The sequence below is a fragment of the Acromyrmex echinatior genome, chromosome 3, assembly GCF_024713525.1.
Source record: "Acromyrmex echinatior isolate Ae372 chromosome 3, ASM2471352v2, whole genome shotgun sequence".
Lineage (NCBI taxonomy): Eukaryota > Metazoa > Arthropoda > Insecta > Hymenoptera > Formicidae > Acromyrmex > Acromyrmex echinatior.
In genome coordinates, this window is record NC_141854.1 from 20,738,496 (window position 1) to 20,764,504 (window position 26,009).

At 34.6% G+C, this 26,009-nt stretch overlaps 1 protein-coding gene and 1 long non-coding RNA gene across 3 annotated transcripts in view; one reads left to right on the forward strand and one right to left on the reverse strand.

The window, feature by feature from the left end:
* Positions 1-26,009, forward strand: part of LOC105146197 (uncharacterized) — a 118,422-nt gene that overhangs the window by 13,992 nt on the left and 78,421 nt on the right. The gene's annotated exons all lie outside the window — the stretch shown is intronic.
* LOC147910333 (uncharacterized) lies at positions 8,151-24,083 on the reverse strand. 2 transcript variants are annotated; one of them, XR_015544440.1, is made up of 3 exons: positions 23,517-24,083; positions 9,161-17,847; positions 8,151-9,089 (listed from the first exon to the last, which is right to left on the reverse strand). It is a non-coding gene; the product is annotated as an uncharacterized LOC147910333 (long non-coding RNA). The 2 variants fall into 2 exon arrangements; XR_015544439.1 differs by having other exon boundaries at positions 9,161-17,085; positions 17,436-24,083.

Sequence of the window (26,009 nt, forward strand, 5' to 3'; positions counted from 1 at the left end):
AAAGAATGATATAAATTTGGTCAATAATTGATCGAACAACATCAAAAATTGACATCAAATTGACATTAATTTGACTCTTTTGTTCTCCTTGGGAAAGAAGACAAGATATCTCTGTATGAATTTTTCTCATTTAAAATCCATTTTTTAACAATCTATGTATTTCAAAAAAATTTGTATACGTTAACGTTGACGGGTTAAATGCTTGATGATAAAAGTAAATTTGAAATTTTTTCAAGAATGCAGTTTCGTTATTGATGTACATAGCTTTGTTTGGACACTGTATATTCGGTAGTCTTCTGCAAGGAGGGGATTCTCTGTTCTGTGCTCTGTCAGCGACTCTTCGAGTTCAATGATCGCTGTAACTGAACAAATCACGTGTGCATTCGTTAATCATATGAAATTTATATAGTTTGGACAATGATTAGATAGATATTTTGTGTACGAAAATACTCTCATCCAAAGCATCAGACGTTTTGTATATACAAAGTAAGATGTGATATCTTTATCTCAAAGAGATAGTTCTTCAATATTTGAGTGGCCCTGGTCTCCGTGAAACTCAAAGGTGATACGTAATTTTATAAAGGAAAAAAATATATAATATGTTAGATGTAACTAAGTCAGTTAGCAACATAATAACTTTATATCTCATTTAGGCTAAAAATCTAAAATCTTTTTTAACTAGAGACAAAATTCTTGTAATGAAGTTACAAGTAAGTTGTAGCACATTATATTTTTTCTTTTATAAAATTACATATTGTCTTTGAAATAAGGATAAGATTTAAAATGAAGATCATCTTATTTTTTAAAACGATAATCGATGCCAAAATATCATCAAGAACGTACGTTGGACAACAGGAAATGAAAATATATGCCAAGAAAGCAATAAGAAAGATTTTCTTTGTTTTAACGGGACCATATTAAAAACGCCGTTTGGCTCTGTGTGTGTTCATGCGTGCGTGTGTGTGAGACGACGTGAAAACTTGCATATATGGAACAGTGCGAGTCACATCGTTTAAATGCAACAAAAGTAGAGCGCTGTCCACGTAGGGCAAGGAAAGTGAGCGGAAGACAGGTGAGTGCAGGTGAGGAACGAACTCGAGGATGTACACAAAGCAGAAAGAGAAGAATCGACTCGCTCGCGGGTAGATAACCTGCCGCTGTTGAGGTGAGCGAGGAGACCGTGTAAGGTAACTGAAGTTTCTGACCAAAGTGAGGGAAATACATCCGTGAAACGTATCGCTATTATTTGTTATTTTGTCAAAGAGAAACTCACGGAAATTCGTATAATCATTCAATATATGCGGATATATGTATAGTATATTCGATTACATTTTCATATAATTCGATAAATTATAGAAATATTATTTTTTATATACATATAATTTAATATGTAAAATAATATATATTAATTTTTATATTTTAACATAAGAAAAATATCAGAAAAAGTTAAATTGATACATTGTAGAATTCAGTACAAACATATATAACTTCAAGTTAAAGTATTTTTGATAATAAAGTATTACTTATTTTTGTCGCAATAGTTTTCGTTGTGAGGAAGTATCGCTTTCAAAAGCTTGCTGGCCCCTCGATTATGTCACGGGGAAAATTGTCGTTATTTCTACTCCGATGGATGCGTTTTCCACATCTTAATGATCACCTTACCTCCACATAACAACCGCCGGTCGCGATCTCTTACCATCAAAAGGCAGTCAACGAGATTAGAAAGGTCTATTCAGCGTCCGACTGCACGTAATTACCTAATAAGTCACTTGCAGTCCTTTATTATGCAGACATATTAATTGTTTCGTTTGCCAATCAGGCAATACGTATCTATTACATAATTCTTATTATATAACATACAATATCGTGATTTAATGTCTGTATAATCTGTAATCAACTGTAAAAATCGAACAAAGGAAATAAGGATTGACAAAACTTTATAGAGAAACTTAAATATATCACAAGGAGAATTTTTAATCTCTCGAAGTCTTTCGAAGTTTCTCGAAGATATTAATAATCTTCATCTAATCTATAGAATCCGGTAATTCGTATGAGATGCAAAATTGCTAGTTATTATACTTCAATAGGAAAGTTCACGTTTTTTTATTATTCTCTGTAAAAATATTTATCTTTTAATTCTTTTATCTCTCACTATTGTTATATTTTACGGATGATGTGCGCCTAATGTTAAATACGAAGAGAACGAGAACAACCCTCTTCAGGCGTCCCAGGGGCTTCTTCGCGCAGGGTGTCTCATGGCCGTGGTTCCGAGAACCTAACGAGTAAGAGGGTTAGCACAGTCATTGGCAAGAGTACACACGCAATGAAGTTGTATGCGGAAAGTTTAGTTTTCTCAATACAGCGAATAAAAATGTAAGCTCTAATAAGCTCTAATAAAATTGATAATTAAAATGCAATATAACCATTCATTCAGTATATCGAATTCAATGTATTTAAGAATGATCTTCATACAGTGCAGAGTTTACATTTGCACACTGTATTAAAACTGTAAATATATTCGAATTTTCTACAGAGATGTTAAAAAATATAAATTTTCCTGTTGGAATGATAACAGCGATTTTGAATCATTGTACAAATTGCTGACCAAATTCTGGATTAGATGAAAAACGTTATATTTTTGAGAATCGTGATTACAAATTCTGTAACTGTTGGAAAAAAGTAATACAGTTTGTAACCGTTTGATTAGACAAAACGAAGGCTTGGCAACAGTAAAATTTGGAAGTAGGCCATCGCGTAAGTTTATGACCGAAGTTACGACAAGAATTTACGTATGCATGCGGTACAGGCATAGTGCACATATAAGCAGAGCACGGTTGCGTCTATACACGTGTACGACAAACGCGTGCACACGAAAATAGCCCTGATATCTATTTTTATTAAATAATTGGTATTCGATCTCAGCCGCGCTTAAAAGAATATTATGTGTCGCTCCGTTTGTGCGCTTCGATCTTTTATCCGCTACTGCGACGATACTCCGCGAAAGCGTAGTTTCCATTGCTCATTTCGAAGTTAGACTGTAATCGCGTAAAAAAAAAAGAAGTGGACGGGTACACTCGAATATATCATTTAGAAACTGAGAATGTCGAGTGGTTACTATTCCAGGAAACGAGGGAGAAAGGTTGGCGGTTAACGGCGGCCCGACGACGCCAGGTACATGTACAGATAACGCACACACGCACACACGCACACGTCAATCCGCATTGGGATTCACGAAAGCTCTCGGAACGTACTCGCGAAAATTGAAAACAACGGAATTACACCAGCTCGTGTAAGTCGATTTCAACGTATGTTGTGTCCCTTCATATCTGTCTTTCGCGAATGAAAGGTAGATTCCAAAGATGCTTCTAAAAAATTTTGATGTTTTTTTAAAAAAGAAAAAGAGATCTCATTTTTCCTTCTATAAATAATATTTATGTTGCGCTATGTCAGTTATGAATATCCCTCAATATAGAATTGTTCGCGCATGTGTTGTGAGTACATCTATCGTCCACTGCATACATTATTCACGAATCCTTAGTCGAATGTTCACCACGTGGCTGAATCCGCTCGTTCGCCCACGTCTACATGTTATGAAAAATCTATGCTCCGGCCTTGATATTATTCTCATTATCTACATTGGATTTTTAGACAAATATTCAGGTTCAGATCTTTTGCAATCTTTTACCGCACACGTTTCGGCTAAACATCATTGTATTCTGTCAATCGAAAACTTGATTTAGAAAAAGAAATAAAGAAGAAGAAATTCCTTTTATTCTGCGTGGTTGTTATTATTTATTAAATATTTTAAAGATATTTTTAAGACAGTATATACGTCATGTATGTTTTTTGCATATATGAGTGACTATTTTTTATAATTAAATATCGATTTTAATCTTCGATGTGAAGTACATATAAAATAAAATCAACTTTTTAGTCTATCTTTTGAACTATCGACAGACTAGAATAATAAAGATTATTATTTGAAGATTATTATCTCACATTTCAAATAGAATGTCAAACATCTTGTTACTCGATACAAATGTTATCGGTCAATGAAGGGAACAACTTCCTCCACATTAATAGTTAAGACTCGGCTAGTTATCGGGAAACGTGGAAACGACGAGGCGGACAGAACTGCCGTCGTTATCGAGTATCACCGGAGGAGGTTGCGCCGCGCCGCGCCGGTAGATACAGTCAACATAGTAGTGGCGGTATGGTGGTCAATAGTGGGGGACAGGAACGGCACGACGACGCCAACGGTGGTGTTGCTGCTGCTGTGGTGCCCTCGCCTACGTCCGATGTCGGGTCGACTCGGGGTGGTTCGAAGAGCGCGCGCGGGAAGCAGGGTGGGACAGGTGGAGAGAGCAACTCTCCGCCGCCGGTGACGTTTTAGCTCATGCAGAGGTGAGCCAGCAGCAAGAGCCGTGTATTGACCGGTTGCCTCCCTAGCCGGTTACCTAGCAACTGTTTGTGGCCAACACACCTATGAAACCTTGGAGATCTGACTTTAGCCTACAGACCACCCATCCGACCATCACCCACCCATCCAGCCAAGAGGTGAGCCCTGTTTCCTCCCCAGCCCTCTCTGCCTCACACACCTCCCTCGGCCGCGCCGCTCTGACGCTCTTCTCTTTATCTCCCTCTCTCTCTCTCTCTCTCTCTCTCTCTCTCTCTCGCTCTCTTTCTCTCTTTTGTCCGATCGAATCAGATTCCTGGGGTTCGGGGAAGAAGCGCTCGCTCGATCATTAGGGCTTCCCTGTAAGTTCTCGCATTCGTACCTTGGCGCCGTCCCCATCCCGGTTGATGATCGACGGTGGCAGACGTGGGGGACCGGGGATATAGCTAGATGGATCGGCCGTTGTTACGACCACGAAAATGCACACTGGGGAGAAAAAGGTTTCGTGTCGAATTCGATTGCCAGGCGCGGAGAAGTCATCACGACAATCTCTCTTGTCATTGCTAGCCAGAGCTAACCTTCTGCCGGAACAGGGACGTGACGGAGTCGTAATGTCATCACGTTTACGATGTCTCCAGTCTCATGGATGTATCGATCGCTTCTGTTTTCTTTTTTATTTCGTCGGTCATTATTTTCTCGGTCATGTTTCTGGGAGAGAAGCATGGGATACTATTTTTGTTTTGCAATTTACAACCATGCGTTATCATTTCTAATACGAATTATAAAGAAAAGATTAAAACGCCTTTACTAAAATACTATAAGATAAGAGACTTTAATTTTCATATATATTCCTCTCGGCTTTATTTTTAACAGCTATCATTTTAATTTATAATAATTCCAATTGTTATATTATTATATAATAGAACAGAATATATACATACATTATATCCACCTTGCTATAGTAAAAAAATATTTTTTCTGACTTATAAAAAATTATGAAGAGATGAAAGGTCAACGTATGTATCTCCACGCAATATCTTATTCATTTTTTTCCTTCATTTTTTCAGTCTTTTCATTATACTTGAACTTTCCGTTTTATTTTGCCGCGCCATATCTCTAATTTCACAATCGGCTTTAGGGCTCAGAAAGAAGTCCTATCGCGCGAGAGAAATGCGTGAGGAGGCAAGCTCGCGCGCGCGCGAGAATGGTGAGCAGTCATTAGATGAATAATAAATTGGTGAATCGAGGGTGTGGTTATACACTACGGTTGGAACGAGCCCGGGTTGCCTGGCTACGAAAGCACCTACATCGGATCCTCCGGCGTACACGGCCGAAGTTGACTGTTGGATCCCTCCGCTGCGGTCGGCCTCGCACGTGCACCGAGCGGATACGTGTGCGGCGAACGCGACGCGGGCCAACGCCGCTGTGTGGGTACGTCTATGTGCGTGTATGTGTTTCAGCAGCTATAGGCTAACATTATCCACACTACCATCCAGTATGGTCCTCCTCCGGCCGGAGTAAAATCAACCGGCTAGCAAGCTAAGCGCCGATCAATAACTGGGGACCTCGGCGGCTCTGCTCTGCGGAGTGTCTTCCGTGGAATACAAACGGTCCTCGTTATAGTTCGCTAACGCATTCTGGCGAAGGCGAGCCACGTCCCGGCTAACGTAATATTACTGAGGGTCGAGACGCGATAAAATATAAGAATGAAATGCATATAGAAATTTCTAATTAGAAATAAACGAGGTATTTGTACATATATTTACGTATTGGTACTATTGATTTCGAATTTTGTTTTTTATTTTCGACCAAACGGTGATTAATAACAGAACGTCTTATAATTACAAATTTAAGTAATTTTTGGATCATTTTTTAGATTTACATTCGTGTATATCGCGCATCATTTGCATACGTTATTTTGCCTATTTAATAGTGTCACGATTTATTTTTGTGAATGACATTTTAAATATTCAGAAAAAAAAACCATCCTCTTTTCATTAACTATTAAAATAATATGAATAATCAAAATAATTAATGCTGTAATATTGATGTCAGTTTTTAATGAAACAATATTAATTTTAATATAGTTGCTCCTAATATTTAACTACAACGCGAACTAGATAGAATTATTTGTGATGCAAGTAAAATGTATCTCCTCGATCAATCGGTAGTATGTGTCTCAGATGATGTACGAGAAGACGAGTAGAGCATGAAGCCATTGTATGTGCAGCTTTCGTGAAAATCGCGGTAACGCCGGCTGGCGTGCTGAGAAACCCGTGAGGACGATGACGAGGCCCGTAGCCGTAATGGCGCCATTGTTCCCCGCTGTTGAGAGAGGAAAGATGTACATGAGAATCGAGGTTACAAGAGGGGAGGGAACGAATTGGCATTTGCGTAATAGGAATACGAGAAATACTGCGACGTTGCATCGTACGATGATGAATCTCGAGATGTCGCGGTCGAGAGGAAGATTCTGTTGCGTAACTTTGCGCGACTTATGTCCTTTGGATGTTAGCGCAAGATTGAGACGTAATTCGCAATGGCAATTTTTTCCGAGGAATTTTCTATGAAAACACTGATACAGGAACGATTTATGTGTGTATGTGTGTGTTAAAATAGAGATTAGGTTAAGTGTAAAAAAAAAAAGATAGTATTAAATATTCGAAAAAATATTGAACTAATTTACTAAATAATTTATTAAATATTAAGAAATATAAAGAAATGATAAAAGCATAAATCTCTGAGGAAATATATATTGAATTTATCTGCTAAATAATTTATATTCCATTTTATAAATATGTATTTTACAATTAGTGAAAGTAAAAATTTATGTAAAATATAGAGTATGTTTCATAAATATTAATAAGATATTGGAAACAAAAATTAGGAATAGGTCAAATATAAAAAAAAAGATTGTATTATTTTTCCAATTTTTCTAATTATTCTTTAATTTGACTAACATGATTAAGTTAATATTAAATAGAGAAGAAGTCAAAAATTTAGATGAAAAACAATAATTCAACAAAACATTTTAAATTTATATAGGAATAAATATCTTGTTTAAAAAGTACGTATCAGATATTTATCAATTTACTCTTCTTGTAATTATTTTATATATTCAATAGTAAATTAACAAAACGCCCTTAATTTTGATCACTAAATTATAATCATTATTACATTAATTATTTGGAGTTTCGATTTCAAAAAATAAAAGCTATCCTATCTTATTCTTTATTATTCCTTAGCGAGACATGTCTCTTAAGATTCGCTTTTATGTTCGTAATATCGATAATTATCAGGATGATAGTGTCTAATAGAATTCATAATCGAGCTACTCAACGAACATCCGCTCGGCGCGGCAACAATTATCATCGTCGAAGCCGCGGAATAGTTCGAAGGTGACCGGTCTTGTCGGTTTTCTATCGGTTGTAACAGTAGCAACGGCTGCTGATGATCTCGCAGTCAGCAATGCGGAACGGACGCCGACAGTCCTGTGCATTGTTCTGCCTTCTGAGTAAACACTAATACTGCTAACCCACGCTCTTGAAAGATACTACACCAGTTCCCACGAGTTACGAACACGCAAATTCAAGGTACCGCTATATTATGATTACGGATATCTTACACAACGTTTATCCGAGCTTCGGGGACCAAGACGATATCTTGAGACTGCCGCGCTGTCGCGTGAAAAGAATTCTTTATCTCACAATTATCCTACGATTCGAGATTTTAATTGGAACGGCTCTCATAGTAATGTATGCAAATGTGCATATAAATCCTGTTTGCTCCGCCGAAATAAATCTTCTCTTTCTTAAATTGTAATGTCAAGATAAATAACGTGTAATCTAAGCTTTTTCGCAAATATATTATGTCGCTGCTAAATTATTGTAGATACATATACTTTCTTGGGCTATCAATTACTTTTAATTTTTTCAATGTAATATTTTTTTCTTAACAAATGCTTTTTTTTTAAGAATATATATAATTACAATTACATATTGTTAATGTTATAAATATAATACATATAAAAACAATAAAATGTTGTATCATGACTGAATATAATCAAATACAATTTAGCTTTGAAATTTGTAATATCTTTAAAATTTGAAATAAAATGTTGAACTGCTGCTAAACTTTTCTTTTCTATATTATAAACATACATATTTTTGTAAATATCTATAAATTAATTAGGATTATAATACATATATATTTTTCCGAAAAAAAAAAAAAAAGATTCAGAAAATAATATTCAGCAGTATAGCCGTAGGTCTTGCGTTTCCTCTGATGAGCGACTCATTAGCGACATTCCACGTCGTTGTCTGACTCATCAGTAATACTTCAGTCTGTAGAGTTTTGCATACCGACGAACGCAAAGTCACGTTGTGATACCAATTCCACTTTACAATCCAGATTTGTCATAATGACAGATTAGAGATATGAAAGAAATGAGATATATATCATTCTAATTTCCACTACGATATACATACATGTAACTCTGAAAATGTAGAGTAGATTTAATGACATTTAAATTATATTTAGTAATATATTTATGTATATATTTTTTTAATATTTTTATATGCAATCTAATAATTTATAAAATATACTTATCATTTTGCACTCAAACAGGAACTTCTAATTATGTTAAATTGTCGTGGGAGTGTCCCTATAATAAAACTTGCGACTTTTACATACACTGTAAAATTATATGTAATTATTACAGTCTTCTAAGACTTGTAAAAATAATGATTTACACGCATCACATACATGAGGAAATCACATACGGCAATATTCATTTGCGGTATCCAATAATCCACTCGCGATCGTCTTCGCAATATTCGACATGAGTAGTTAACGATACGCCTATATCTCGTGTCTTAAACAATTCATACATGCGTGCGAGATTACATTCTTCGAACGAAATAGGAAACCCTGATTGATAAAAGAATTAGTTTGCAGGAGATAAGATCGCTTATCTACATATATTGAATCGGAGACTGAAGAAGATCTCTGCATCCGTCGAAGGCGTCGCCTTTTGCGCGTAACGCGATGCGTTGAAACGAGATGTTCCGCGCGCCGGCGTGCACCGGAATATCACAATGCGCGCGTTGTTATGGTTTTCGCGATGCGCTGCTATTCTGCAGCGGGCCGGATAACAGGATATACGGTGTCCGATGAACATCCCGGCGCAATACGCGGCCCCCCCCCCCCCTCTCTCTCTCTCTCTCTCGTTCTCTCTTCGTCCGTTATCGACCACGCGCGACACGTTCACTACGCTGATAGATACACGCTTCTTTCGATACACTGATAACTCCGCGTTGGACGACACGTTCGCACATGTACAGAGCGGTACAAACTTATACAATCACGTATGGAGCAGTCGAGCAAGAGTACGAACAACGCGATGCGCGACACGTCCCATAGGTTCTATAAAAGCATGTGACTGCCATGAAAATCGCGTATCCTGTATCATAAATAAATCAATTGAAAGGAATAAACCTATTTTTTAATAATTTTAACATAATTGGATATGTATAGTATAAATTCACTCTGAAATATTTATAGGCACACACACTAGGATTCGTTTTGACCGAATATGAATTTATTTCTCTTTTAATTGATTTATTTTCGTCGGTTTAATATGAATTGCAATTATTTGTATCTTGAATATACAGAACGAATAAAAAAACATATGTATTATTTAGATGCAATGAAAATATCAAAATCTTAAGCTCAATTACCATAAAATTTGAAATAACGTAGGAATTTAAAATGTTAATGGGAAATAGTTGGATCATAATTAAATGATGATTTGCTAATTACAGATATATATATATATTTCGTTGTAGAATAAATGTGGAAGTATTAGCGACAATTGTGAAAAAATTAACGAAGCTAATTACGATTCGAATTTGAGATTCTTTATTCTCTCACCCCTAATACTTATTGTTAGAATGCCAACTATTAAGCAATAAGCATTGCTTAATAGAATTATAAATATCAGTGTATGTTTCTTTGGTCAATAAATTAATGTATTTTCTTAACCAATTATTTAACTTTCAAATACTAACTATTCATAAGGTTGGGCTTTTTGCCTTTATAATCGGTCAAAAGTCTTCAAAATTGGATTATCCGATCGAAAATTGGCTGTACAAATACTATCCCACGACTGTTTCACTACTTTTATGATGACCCTCAGCTATGATAACACAGAAAGTCCGAAAAGAATTTTTTTTTAGTTTCGACTTACGAAATGAATTTCTGTTTTGTTCTATTTCTGTTCTAAAAAATATTTCTAAAAAAATTTTACTTTTATGTTACCAATTGCGAGCTCTTTTTCAGATTCAAAAGATTCTTTTTAATCTTTTTCTATTTTTCAATTTTTTATATAAGAATAAATCATACTTTGATTTTCACACAAATTAAATATTATTTTTATTAAAACATTCACAAGTCGATTTGAAGTCGATTGATTTTTAGAATCATTTGATTTGATATCTACTAGATTTTCTATTGATCTTCGAAAGAAGATCGACGTTTATCGATGTAGTGATAAAATGTTCTTCGAAGATCAATAGAAAATATAGTCAATATCAAATCAAACATTCGAAAAATCAATCGATATCGATTTTATTTTGAACCAGGAATGTATAAACAAAAATGCATATAATATATTGTATGTATTTTTTAATTTATTGACCGATCTTTTTTAGTTTATTTTGAACAGATTAGACTAATTCATAAAGAATTTAAGGTCTATTTTTCGAATTAAAATGGATCAATTGTGTTATCTGGATATAAACATCTCCGTTCTATGAATACTTTAAATTAGTTTAAATAGTCCTACGGTATCCTCATTTTTTTTACAATAGGAAAGGAAAAGAATTAACAGAATTGCCAGCAGATACAAAATTTCTGTTAAAACTTCTATTGATTAGTTTCAACGATATTTTTTCTCTTTGTACTAAAAATAGAAATGCTACGGTTATCTTATAGACGATCATAGTGCAAAACCGATAGTAAGAGAATCTTTTACAATGTACAGAACACACCTATTCATGATCTAACCCTCCCGTCATCCCACGGGGTATAAAAGTGACTTTGGACCGTGACAAGGTAACTTTGGACCGTGACGTAGTGCACATTCACTAGCCCACAAGAGGGGTTAGCGCTCGTGTTAAGTGGTACCGGTCTATTTGGAGGGATGCTGTCCTGACATTTAGAAGCGTGGCATTTAGCTCCGGTCTTCCCCCTCGTTAAACATCCCTAAGCAATTTCCTATCTGATCATAGAACACCAATATTAACAAAGGACAACATCTCCCGCCTATTCGGCTGACATAATGCTATCATCAGAGACGGATCTATTAAACTCTAAAAGAAGGTGTCTACAAACATAAATTTCAAAAACTACGATATGTATATGCGACAGTTTTAAATTAAGATTAACTTCAACGCTATTTCTGTGTTTGTAATATTTCTCTATTTATATAATATTTACGAAACTGTTGAGTTAAAGCATTGTATTAAAGTTTGAATGCTTATAAAAATTATTCATTAAAAAATTGGAATATGTAGGAATTTAATATTTGCTGAAATTTGAGCGCACAAAAATATTTTGCATTCTACTAATAAATTCTCAAATAATTTTGCCTCGGGCTCTATTAGTTCTACAGCCATTTCTGAAGCTTATCTTCCAGCTCCCTTTGTATGCTCTTCTCATAGTTGGTTTTAATAGCCTGTGAGACTGAAATCTATTGTTGTAACGAAACATATTTTAGACAGAATTAGATATATTAGAAGGAAAAGCTCTTCGGTGATATAGATAGATAGTATCATCTTTATATTAATTTCTCTTAATGGATTATTATTTCACGAGCACTATTTTCAAATTAAACAAACTGTTTTCATAAAAATAAAAACAATAGTATGCGTGATAAATTTTGTGTGCGTGTATTTTTCTTGAATATATTATTCATTCTTAAAATGTTATTTTTTTTTAATTACATATTTAAGTTTAAAATTCTTTATTTTAATTGTAAATGAAGATAAGTAATATAATATAAAAGTATAATAAAAATTGCATATAATTATTAAAAAATACAGATTAAAAAAATATATACAGGTTAAAAAAATCATTTAGCATTTATGATAGATAATATACTGAGTAAAAAAAATCTTAGTAAACATAGAAAAACTGAACTGTTTTTAAGGTATAAATAATTTCGTATGTTAGTGTCGCAGAAATGGTTGAACTTTTGATCTATGTTCATTCAGGCTTTTTTATTCAGTATGATATGTATCATAAATGCTGAATGATTTTTTTTAAACATCGTGTATATAAAAAGAACGGTTTTGTTGAAATATCTAAAAATTCAATTAATTTCGCTGAACCATCAATATAATTATGTAGAAATCTCATGTATGATAAGTAATGCTGTAAAAAGTTTTAACATTTTAAGAAATTTGAGTGTTCTACATAATTATTTTGATTTATTTTGTTATTTTTAAACATATATTTAGCTAAATTTTTAAATACTTTAGCAAAACCGTTCTTTCCGTCAATAGAATAAATATGCATACAGTATTATTGTATAATCATAATTTACAATTATAATTTGACATTATATATTAATTTAATTTATGTAATGTAAATTGTTTTTTGAATACAATCAGCATCTATCCAAGAGAATCCTAATTTAATACAAATTATACAATGCAGAAAACTGGAACATGCGTATACATGCGTAAAACTATGATAAATACAGTTTATGACGCGATTAAGATTTTTTGCATCATTTACAACTGATCTTCTCGATCTCTTTTGGAGTCAGCTGCCTTTTGAGTAGCCACCTTCGATGACGATAATAAATATCCATTAATGTAGCCGGCGCGGGTAGAGGGATAGTTATCGCATCGCGAGCTACAGAGGCAGATGACTCGAAGAAGATCCAGCTGCCTTCGATCACTAGCTTATTGTCGGAACCATCCGTTCGACGAAGATGTGAACGAACGGAGAGAAAAAGCGTTTAAAAAAACAGCCGATTCTTCTCGTGGCGCGTTAGAATTTTGATGATTGGGCAAAATTCATAAATATATCATTACAATCTGTCATTAAAAACAGATCATTAATTCGTCGCTTTAATTCAAATAATAAAGATAATAAGTGAAAGATTTAATCTCGCTCCATTAACAAATTATTAAAGTTATAAATTATGTATAATTAATTAGTGAGTATACGGAGCATTTTATTCAATCATTGTTAGTTTGAGGATATAAAATTAAATTGGGTCACAATGAAAAATGCAGTGCAGTATCTCTTTGGTATAAAGCAGAGAATAATAACGATCTTGTCTCGGCGATGCTTTGTCTCACGATAGTTTACTTTACTTCATATATTATCGACCGCAGCAGGTGATATCTGTGAATACTGACTCACGTACACTAGTACGAGATTGAAAACACGTATTTCGGAGAAGAAAACGGATGAAGGACGCGCTGCTGTTGATACTTATCTCCTCTTTCATTAACTCTTTTGCTACAGAAGACGGCTGTAATCAACTTACATATTGCATCCTCCGCGTATTAAAAGCATCAACAGGTGATTAAAAAATTGTTTCTAAAAATAACTATGTTGGAACCTGTAGCTAATTGTGTGAAAAAAATAAACATACGGGGCTATTATCGATAAAGAGAATCGTGCTTTTATGTTCTATTTATGATTTTGGGAAAAAAAAAAGAATGTTTGCGTTATCAAAATAAATACAGAATTTTCTTTCAGTTTAGTTAATCGAAACTTTTTGATTTTGTTTGTAAATTTTATTCAAAAGGGTTATTCTGCTGTTTTAAATTTACATCTGATATTGTTTTCATAACACAAATACAGTGTATTCATATTCTTTCATTTCCTGCAGAGTTTACCGAGGAATCTAACGGCAAAAAATTATATAATTGATTCTTCTGGATATATTTTAATAGGTCTTTATTTGAAATGACAAAAAACGAAATACGTTATGTAGTCCAATCCGGCTGTGTAATTTTTATCTTGAAGCAGCAGGTGCCACCTTACTTCAGGATGAGCGTCCCAATAAGAACGTTCTTAACTCTTTACACGCATAAAAGGTATTTCGCATCTGCAAGATGGTACGGCGGTTGCAGATGCATGAGTATCTCACAGCGTTCAGAACACAAGCGATAATGTTGTTGATTCGTCGATTGCTTGTTCAAAAAACGCAGGCCGTATCTTGTATATCTTTGGCGTACTTTTTTATTTATTCTTCCATATTTTTAACAGTTATCATACTTCCTTGTTTTGAAAGTGTCGCAACTCAAAAAGATTTTTCAGAAAATGGAATAAATTTTTCAACTTGACAAAAAATTATATTGAATAACGACAATTAAATAATGACAAAAGAATATTCTTAATATATCATCATTTTTTTCATTTTTGTCATTTTTGTCATTATTATTTCACAATTCTTGAAAGCCCATTTTTTAAAAAAACTACCTTTTTTGGCAATTTAGATAATTTGTTTTAAAACTACTCTTTTCGAATTGTGACGATTTTTTGTAAAGTTCATTTTTAAACTAGTTCACTTTTAATGATAATAGGGTAATGTTTCATTAATTTTGTTCATGACGATAACTCAAAAATCTCGCTTTTTAAATTGTGTTTGAAGTAAGGAAGTGATATGAATATCGATTTATAGCTCTCTCACAATATCCAGAATACATTCCTAACTTCGAAGAAACGTTTTTAATCTGAAGAGAAAAATCTGAGTTCGGAGGTTTCATCAAAGTTATGAAATTTTTTACGGGAAAAATAATACGTCCATACACCATTTCTTTGGAAAATGTTGCGAACGATGCTACGTAATCGTGCGACTGGTACGTGATGGATCGATTGACGCAGCAATTAACCGCGTAACGATCGATGTTGCGTCGCGCGTACGTCGAATGTCCGGCGTGCGGCGACAGCGGCACGATGTGGCGTGGCGTTTCGCCGGCTCCGATTCCTGGAGATAAAAGGGTGAGAGAGCAACGGCCCAGACAGACGGAGGTATCTCGCGGTATTCACATCTTGAAAGCTGCCGGCACGCGCCTGCAGCAAGGTGTGCCTCTCACTTTATTCATCCACCTCCGGTCTTTGGGTGCAGGAGCAGCTGTTGCCGGGGCCGGAGCGCATGGCGCGTGCCACCAGGTACCTATGTAATAAACCGGGAGATAATGTCAGGGTGCGTGGCACTACGCCACCGAAGACCCTTCGCGGAGTGAAGTCGATCGAGACTAACGCGAGAAAGAGAGAAAGAGAGAGAGAGAGAGAGAGAAGAAGGGGAGGAGAGTGCTAAGAGAAACCGCGCGGGAACTTTTTAGCTTCTACGCGAATGAGGGGAGATCGCCGACTGTGACGTGGCACATAGGTGGGTGCGAAAACTTGATCGCCTTGGATCGGACAACGTAAATTCCCTTGTCTGTCTCTAGGCCCAGGTGCAATGGTAGACTCTTTATTCCGCTTCTTTTTAGCTCTATACCCTCATCTAAGGTTAAATGCGATCTGATTTTAATATGTCATTGACTTTAACTAAAATCTACTGATAATTATAGAGAAACAAGTCGGAGAGAAGTTTTTTTTTTCAATTTATTTGATATCAGCTTATTATATTATTATATTATTATTATATTATTTTGTTGAAGTTTATTTAAAAAAAAAAATACTTTTTAATAAAAGAACTGCACTACTTAGAAACGCAAATTAAGAGAAAATATAAATAGATAAATAATTTAGTTTCAGTAAAATTGTATATCAATTCATATTTTTTTTAAAATAACAATTTAATTTTTTCTTTTACTTCGTTATGTAACAATAAGTTAATTAATATAAAGATTTAATTATACATATATAATAGGTATTAATTTATTTCTCTCATTAACGATATGTGATAAATTAACAGAAACCTCTCTCCACCCATCCATCACTCATTGCTCATGTAGAATTAATTATCTAATGCGACATCTGTCATCGTTTCGTCAACGCGAATGTATTTTTACCCTACTTTCTTTCATCATCACCATTGTGCTGCATTTCAATACTCTATTACGTTTGATAATAAAATCCGATTATAAAATCAATCTTTTTAAAATCTAATTGGGAGCGATGTTGAAAGCATATTGTTTACATGAATCTTATTAGAGTAAATATCTTTCGATAAAATTATAAATTTAATATATAGACACAAAACTTGACGTAAATAAATCGATATAAAAATTTGAGAAATAAGATTTTAACGATTCTGTATTTATCCTTATTTGCACACATATTAATTTAGATGTGTGTGTTAATCTTTTCTTTATAAACGGGTGGATTGTTCGAAGAAAAACTTAAAATCATATTTGTTATGCGTGACCCATAAATCGATTTAAAGATTCCATCTAACCTGAGTTTTGTGCTTCTTGCGAATTACTGCCTTCATCGGTGGTATAGGAAGCAAAAATGCAATATTATCCTATATTATATACGCACATCTCATATTATACGCGCGAGTACCATCGACAATACTGTTGTTTAGGAGTAACTGTAATATTTTACCGCATTTGTTGAAGACCGATATTCGTTCTATAGCCTGCAATAATCTCCGCGGATCCCTGCCTTTCTTCGTCAATCGATCGGAATATCCGCGTCAACGATTTTCCATTCTATATCAATAAGAAGAACGCAATAAAAACAATTTATCATATATAATCTAGCCGACTAACAAATTCGCAATTGTTTTATTTATCCGATAGAATAATTTTTTACACATAATCTATAGTTTATTTTATTTGATTATTTATTTAATTTCTATATTTGATAAAATATTTATAAGACTTGAAAATTGTATTCCATATTTTTGTAAAGTTTAAAAACTTGCATTTTTATATATGCAGTTTTGTCTTTTTATTATATAACAAAATATTTGTAGGATGAGCTAAATAATTTTATAATCAGGATTTATCGATAATTTCGAAAGCGTCGGATTCTGTTTTAATTAACAAATAATACATACTGTTTCAATTCTCCCTTTAATCTGACCCCTTGACCAAGACTCGAAGGACTGATTGGTCAAGAGACTTCCGTTAGTATCGCAAAGTAGGCCTGGCGTGACAATAGTCTCCTTCTAAGTCGCGACTGCTAGTCGACCTGCCACACAAACCAAGATATCGAGCTATATGACTGTCACAGCATTACATCTGGCGAATTTGCAAAATGATCACGCGTATCCTGTGTCCCGTACTGGCCACTGACTCTCTCCACGAGTTTAAGATGGAACAGGATAATTCGCTCTTTGCATGCTGCACGATGAGCCGAGGAATACCAAAGCATTGCGCCAATATGGGCTTGTTTCAATTCGATCATTCATCTTGAAGACATTTTTACGTTTTCAGAAGCCGTAACTTTCTTTTAAAGTAGAGATTGAGCTGAAAAATATTTAATATTGCGAAAATTATTCATTTATAGAAATGTTTACAAAAAAACAGGAGCGTTATTGAAATTATGCAATTTTATCCAGTATCCAAAAAAGTCAGAACTTTGAATTCAGCAATCCCTTAGAAATTGAAATAGATAGAAACGGATTCATGTGCTTATTGCGCAATTCAAAATTCTAATTTTTCGGATACTGGATAATGGATCCATAAAATAATATTATTGTCGATATTATTGTAGTTAATGTAGGGTGGAGTGCTTTATGTTTAAGATTAAAATTTTTCCCAGAAAAAAATAATTTGATAAATAATTGAAAATTACCCAGGCTCCGTATGTTTATATTCGGAATAATATTTTAATTTCATAATTGGCTATAAAAGTCTGTTGCATGGCTTCAGGTATACGTAGAAGATTCGTGATTTTTAAAATTTGCTTGAATAATATTTGTGTTTTTTTACTTGTCTCATTATTTTTTTATTTTTCAATTATAGATAGATAATTGTGATGTAAATTACCGTAAATTAATAAAAAAAAAAAGATTGATTATGATAAAATAACGTTCGCGGCAACAGGAGAAAAATTGGCTTTTAAATCCCGTTAGATTTAATTTTGGACGTGTTTCGTTCACCAGCATGGAGGCTCCCGAACGCGTGCGATGACTGTTCCATGCGGGTGTCGACGTTTACTGTCACATTATGCACCTTGGAGCCCGGTGTTAACAAATACAAACGCTGTTCCATTATGCTTCAGTATCCTCTGCCTGCGTGATAATGCAATAAGATACAATGGGGTGTTTTACGTGGAAAATTAGAATTTTTCTTGAAACGAATTAACTTGCGACAAATAATAATAAAAAATTATAACAAAAAAGCATAATTACAAAAATTCTCTTGCATGATACGGATGTAAAAAATATAATTTTTGAAATTTCTTTTTAATACACATTTATTTATTTTTTTATCATTTCTTTTGAATATAGGAGAAAATGGCAGATTTAAATAAACTTTCTTTAATAATAGTAAATTCTTTCGAATGTGCTTCTCTCTCTCTCTCTCTCTCTCTCTCTCTCTCTCTCTCTCTTATTTTATTCAAAATAATCTATTACTACCAAGGAAAGTTTATTTCAATTAAAAATCTGTCATTTTAGTATTATTCCCATATTCAAAAGGAATGATAATAAATTAATAAAAATTAAGTAATAATTAATTATTAATTAATTAATAAGGTAAATTATTATTACTAACTTTTATATATATATTAATATATATATTTTCCAAACAAATTATATAATACAAATATTTATTAAAAATAAATTGCCACGGTGCGTCGCGTCGTCAAAACAAAGCCTGTCCCGCTTGGCTGTGCCGTTAACCCCAGAATCAACCGTCTGCGCGAAGAGCTCGATCATTAATGTAAGTCCTCATCCTCCCGTTTCTCCACGCGGTCCTTACTGCGGATTTAAGAAGCCGAAGGACTCGCGTGCGCGTAGACGTTGGCACGAGTCGCGTGGGCACACATAGGTGGAGATAGGTGGGTAGGTGGGTTAGCGGGCAGCCGAGCAAGCAGGCGAGCGGGCAGGCAAGCAGGCAGGCAGGCAAGCAGGCAGGCAAGTAGGCAGGTGCAACGCTGATGTTGCCTGAGGACTGAAACAGCTGTCGTCTTGCCGTGCCCTACTGCAGGCGCACGCGCCGACCGCATCCGCATTTACATTACGTTGCGTTACCATTCTCTCCCCGTTCTCTCTCTCTCTCTTTCTCTCTCTCTCTCTGTCCCCTTCTCTTTTTTTCCCGGTTTTAATCGGCATCTTCGCGTAACGGTCGTCGATCCCGCGGCGGATGAGCGTTTCCTAGAAAAACCGACCCGATCCCGCCCGATGCGTCTCGATGCGACGTGCAGAACTCCCGCCTGGTCACGGCATATATCGATCGACTGTCCGTATTTTCTCTTCTCTCTCTGTCTCTCTCTCTCTCTCTCTTTCTCTTTCTCTCTCCCTTTCTCTCTCTTTGACTGGCTGCTGTCCGCTCACGCGAGATACCTACCCATGATGTATGCGGATGTTTTTAATTATGCACTGCGTCGTGCGGCTTTCAAACGAGACACTGCAAAGATATTGCACGCACGATTTTAGATAGACTGGTTGTCCTCAACGGAAATAAGGAAAGATGTACACCTTGTGTTGTCACTTAAAGTACTACGAATATTATCTTATGTATTTATTTTTACTGCATGATGTGTTATGTTTTGTGTGTTTATTTATACATTTTTTGTAATATTTTATTTTAATAATTATTTGAAAATTTGGTATTGGTATACAATAATTTGTCTTATATCTTTGAGAATATTTTTGTGAATCACGTCCTAAATTTAAAAACTCCCCAAATAAGGGTGCTTCTACAGCTGTCACCATTGCACCTGTAGTCCTCCCTCGTTAGGAAATCAGTTGAAACAGTTCATTGGCCGGGTAGCATTCTATTCCTCCAATGAGCGCCATGAGGGATGAGGGTGAATGAGAAAAGGCAGTCCAAGGGATCTTGAAAGCGTTCCTTTTGCGAAAAAGGATGAAAAAGGGGCGTAGGTGAAAAGCACAAGCATACAATGGCTGCAAAATGTATCATGTTAGGTAAAATTTTTTGCGACAAGTACATTTTTAAAATAAAATTATGTGTTTTAAAAAGTATACACAGTTAATTTTTGTAAAAGTATTGAATGCACATTGTACTAAAAAGAAAAGAGTATTGGAATAATAAAAATACTTTAATTAAGTAAGAGGATTTCTATTATCGATCAAAATGGAAATATTTAGTGCTTAAATATTTCGATGTGAATTTATATACATATTCAATTCTGCAAATCGCGCTCTTTTTTAATCTTGAAACGCAATTATGAATTAACAGAATTAAAATAATATCACATATTAGATTGATAAGCAGTTTAACAATATTAATACTAATAAAATATTTTAGATAATTGTTAAAAATGTAAAAATGTAAAATTGTAAAAAACTTTCAGCATTATACGTTTTATTAAATCTAATTTTCGCAAGAGGAATAACAATATATACAGGAGAGAACGCGCGCGTTCAAACGTAAAGAACGCAAAGTTTGGTAATAGTAAAAATATTCTGCCTCTCTATATCTCTGTTCTTTCCGCGTGTATATGCTTATCTGCCGCACTGATCACCCTGTTACGGTTTACGTATAGCGAAGCATGTGAAATTAACGAAACAAGAAGCAGCTTATTTTGCAGCGCGGAGTTTACGAATGGCATTGTTATTTTTAATATTTATTGCAATAGTCTTTCGTATAGATTGCTAAATTGCCTAAATATAAAAGAAATATTTGTGAAAGTAACGTCTTTTTTTATATGATATTATTGTTTTCTAAAGAATTATATACATATACTATTTACATACAGATTTATATCACATTTACATCGTTACACAGAATTATGAATTTCGTCATCTGAAAAATTTTCGATTAATACCATCAATAAGTTAATTATAAAATTTAGAACAAAAATATAGTTACCTTTATATTTACAATCCATATGTATATTTGATAAGCTGTTTTATTATAAAAACTAACAAATTACAATTCACAATTGCTTTCAAATAGAGATCAGAATACTCAAATATCAAACATTTACATGGCTTAAATAATATACGAGGAATAAGTACTGGAATACGCGGTGATACGTGAGTATTCATCTTCCAACAACTCGAGAACGTTGCTCCCGATTTTGATTAGCTGACAATACATAGCTGACGGGCGCAACCAGTGAAAGGATTAGGCGGCTGCGTTTCCTAGAAAACTTTCCATGGGAGAATCAAAACGGAGTATCGGCTACGTGGAAGGCCATTAGTGCATTATGCAACGTAACGACGACGGAGAAGCCGGGGACGAAAGGAAAAAGGGGACGTATACGCCGATACGCCGTTTATCGTTATCGGGAGCGTGTCTTTACTCCTCCGCCCGCCGCACAAAAGTCGCCAAACGAGAATACGACATAAGCATCGTTTCTATCGGTATAGTCCGCTCCTGTTTCCCCTGCGACGATTATGCGAACAACAAGCAGGACAGTTATTCCTCGCGGATATGATATCTCTTCTTTCCGCAAAAAGCGTGGAAAATAATGTTTGTCCCCTCTTCCCTCCCCCTCCCTCCTTCCCCTCCCCGACGATACACCGAAGTTTTATTGCGCTTTAGATTTTTTGATCTTGGAACCTGTTACGTGTATTATTCCTAACGATATCGAGTCATACTTACTGTCTACTTAGAGCCAATTTTCTATATCGTTTTTCTACATCGGCATCATTTTCTCTAATGTCAAATGCACAAGCTTCTCTAATGTACAAGCGCGAACTATTTCTATCGTGTTTAAAGGACTGTTTCGTGATAAATTAAATTTTAATAAACGGTAGTTTTATCGCATTCTTATTTTTTTTCTTTTTTTTTTTTAAAGACGCGTTATTGTTCTAACACTTCTCATATCTATTGTTTCTAAAACACTCAGAAGCTCTTTTGCTCCCACGTTACCTCTGCGAATTGACGTTACCTCGCGCTCTTCCCGCACTCGCGCAAGAGTCACTCTGTAACACTCTAAATTTCTTACAGTGAAATCTCACTCCAAGAAAGTGAAAATACAGCCACCCTTGAAAAAAAAAGTGAAATGACATTTCACTTCTCGAAAAAGAGTGACAATTTTCACTCTTTTTAAAGTGAATTTTCACTTCAAAGGAGTGAAATCTTACTCCAAAAAAAGATTTTATTCTAAAAAGAGTGAAGATCATCACTTTTTTTTCAAGAAGTGAAATATTTTCATCTTTTTTTTTCAAGGGTAATTGCATTTTTACTCTCTTAGAGTGAGATTTTATTTCAAGAAAATTAGAGTGTAACTCCAACGCGTCACTAAACGGAGATTCCCGAATTGTTTGCGGCGCGGCGAGGCCAATTTCGTCGTAACCATCGAGCAGGTGGCCGTACGATGGTCGACGACGGTGTAAACATGGCGAAATGGCCTCCTGGAGGCAACACAATAGCGGGTGTGCGTTGTTAGCGAGCATCAGCGATTCCCCGCGTGTCGAATCGGCCGCGCCAGGCCACGCCGGTTTCCTACTCGGCGAAAAAGGAAAACCGAGATCACGTGGCGTGTGGAGTGAAAGTGCGAGGGAACGGACAGTTAGAGGCCTGGATGCGCCTTCGTTAACGATCGGCGTGGCCAATAAGATGTAAGGGCCCGTTCATCGGTCATAATGTATCGCGAGCGCGCGTTGCGAAAATCTCGCGAAAATCGCCGAGTTATCCGGCACGCGCGCGGAACTGTCGCAATCGCGATCTCGAATTTCGCGTTACGGATAATTCGCAATTGCGTCGCCGCGATGCGCCTTGATCGGGTAAATAAGGCCGGCGCGTGGCGACGTGATTGCGATTTAGCGAGTCCGATCTGCTTTGGGTGGACGATGATACCGCGAGGTCTCGTGCGAGACAACGGCAATGTTTGATTTACGGCGGATAGAACGCACGATAATCACGTATGTCGTAATGATAATTGAGTTATAAACTGTACGTTCCCAGATGCACAGAGACGCTTACCGTAATTATATGCTAATTGAATGCCGTGGAGAAAGGAAGCTCGAATCTGCGATGTGTTATAGCGTACTTACTGTGCGAAATACCTAGGAAGAATGCACTTATTGTCTTGTTACTGTCACTTCGATCAATATTTATCAATACTTCTATTAGCTTCCTGTTTTTTTCATATACAGTTGTATTTTGTCTACAGAAGTTGTTATGTATGTAAATAATTATAAACAGTTTATAAAGAGGACTTGATAATACCTTCATTTTGCAATTTTGATTGCGCACTCGCGATAAGCATCTTATCTTCAGTTTTAGAAAATACTTAGTAGAAAAAAAAAACAGGGAAAATACAGAAGCGCGTCCCTGCGCGCAAGCAAGCAGCGATATTTACATAACAATCGCGGATCACGTAACCGTCTTTTGCCTTCTCCTGTAGTTGACGTGTGCGTCTGCCGGTTTATCTGTAGGTGTCGCGTACCAATACTCTGTATAGTACGCGACTTGGAAAGTCGAGTAAACGCTTCCTCTTGCGCGAATTGCAATTTCAGCGCGATACAATCGAAAGTACCAGTTTCAAATGAGAGGCAGCAAAAAAAGAAGCGCGAATACGATAACTTTTTCTAATTGCATTTAGTAATTACTAAGATAATTATCTACTAAGATAATTATCGACTTTTAATGTAATTCTAAATTCTTAATATTGTCTTGTGACAATCGATTATCTGTAATTTTTATTTAATATTTCATATGCAATATAAATTTTCAGCATTTTGGAAAGCAATTTAAAATTGCCATTTCTCTCTTTGTTGTTCCATATGTCGCTCATTTATTATTACACAACGACACAACTTAAAATATAAAGTTTTCCAAAAAATGAGTTTGAATTTTTTGAATTACTAAAATTTGTATTATTAATTTTGAAATGTAATTTTGTAATACCTGATTGTAGAGAAATAGAAATAAGAAGTGGTCTTTTAAAGCATGTTTTTTTATGTTTTTGTTAATTTTCTGTAAGCAACTCCAAAATAACAATTATGTCGTTTTAGCAAATGAGTGATAAGCTCATTTAATTTTTTACTGTTTAAAATTGACATAAAATGGTCACAGGGAATTTTATGATTATAATTGATATTTTCCAAAGTATCGAATTATAACACATACTGTGACATAAATACACATAGTACAACGCACACGTTAACAGTTATTTGAATTTAATAATCTGATTAATAATAGTTCAGTTTCAAATGCGCGATTATATAGATAAGAATGTGATTATCGGTTTTAATTGCGTTATAGCGTGATGAAGTGGCAAAACACTTTGGATGAGCTATGTGAACAAAGTCGACTATTCGTGGCGTGTGAGCTTGAACTTGAGATCATTCCACTTAACACAAACATACGTAAGGCCGAGTACGTAATACATAGCTATGGAACTGTAGATAAGGACTTATTGTGTAGACAAAAATTGCTGAAGTCCAAATTTGCAATTATTATATTGTCATTTCGAAACCATAAATGATCTGCTGTCAGAGAAAATATGTTACATTTCTACTCTGAAAACAAATTTCCTGAATCTAATATTTTCTTAAATAATACTAAATAAATATTTCTTTATTGCAAATAAATATTTACTGAACGTAAAACATATATTATTTGATTTAAGTATTAATTTCTTTTTTTGAATTCAACTAATTTATTTGCAGTAAAGAAATATTTACTAAATACTATTTTTAAAATGTTACTTAGACTTTTAGGAAATTTTTTTTCATGTATAAACACATTTTCAATTACAATTTTTTTATTCAAAGTTATTGAATACATATTATATATATATATATATATATATATATATATATAATTATTACTAAACATAACAAAAATTTGTTATGTATAAAAACATAATTTTTTAATCATAGATTTGAGACACCGTAGTTTGTTCTAATATTTTACCTTTTTTAAAAACTATTGGATCAATTATATATTTTTAAAGGCACATTTTCGTAATTAATGACATAATATTTATCATGAAAAGGAAGGACAGTTGGTCAAGGACTCTGAATGTAATAGTGACACACGCAGTATATATGTGTGCGTTAAGAGATGTATATGTATTATGATGCAGAAATCAATAATCTATGATAGGATAATAGGAGTCTAAGTCATATCCCTATTCCATATCTCACGTAAAAACTTTAATACTTTCTATTATTATGACTTGCATAAGAATATTGGTATAGTACTTGATTAAAAGTACTAAAGACAAAGGACCTAACAACAAGTTAAGAATTCCTTGTTTTCAATTGATCAAAATGTTTTATTCTAATTACATCAAGATTTCTATCTTAATTCTTATTCTTAATTCTTAATTTCTATCGTAATTCTTAATTTGTTGTTAGGTCCTTTATCTTTAGTACTTTTTTTTCTATCTGATCATATGAGATAGATAATGTATGCTCTGAATATATTGGATTCGCGTAAGAACATCATTAAGTTCTTTTCCCGTGTTCGATCCATCACGAGCAACCTGGCGTTCCTAAAAGAAATTAGAATATCGTGGCACCGCAACTCGGTGAAGC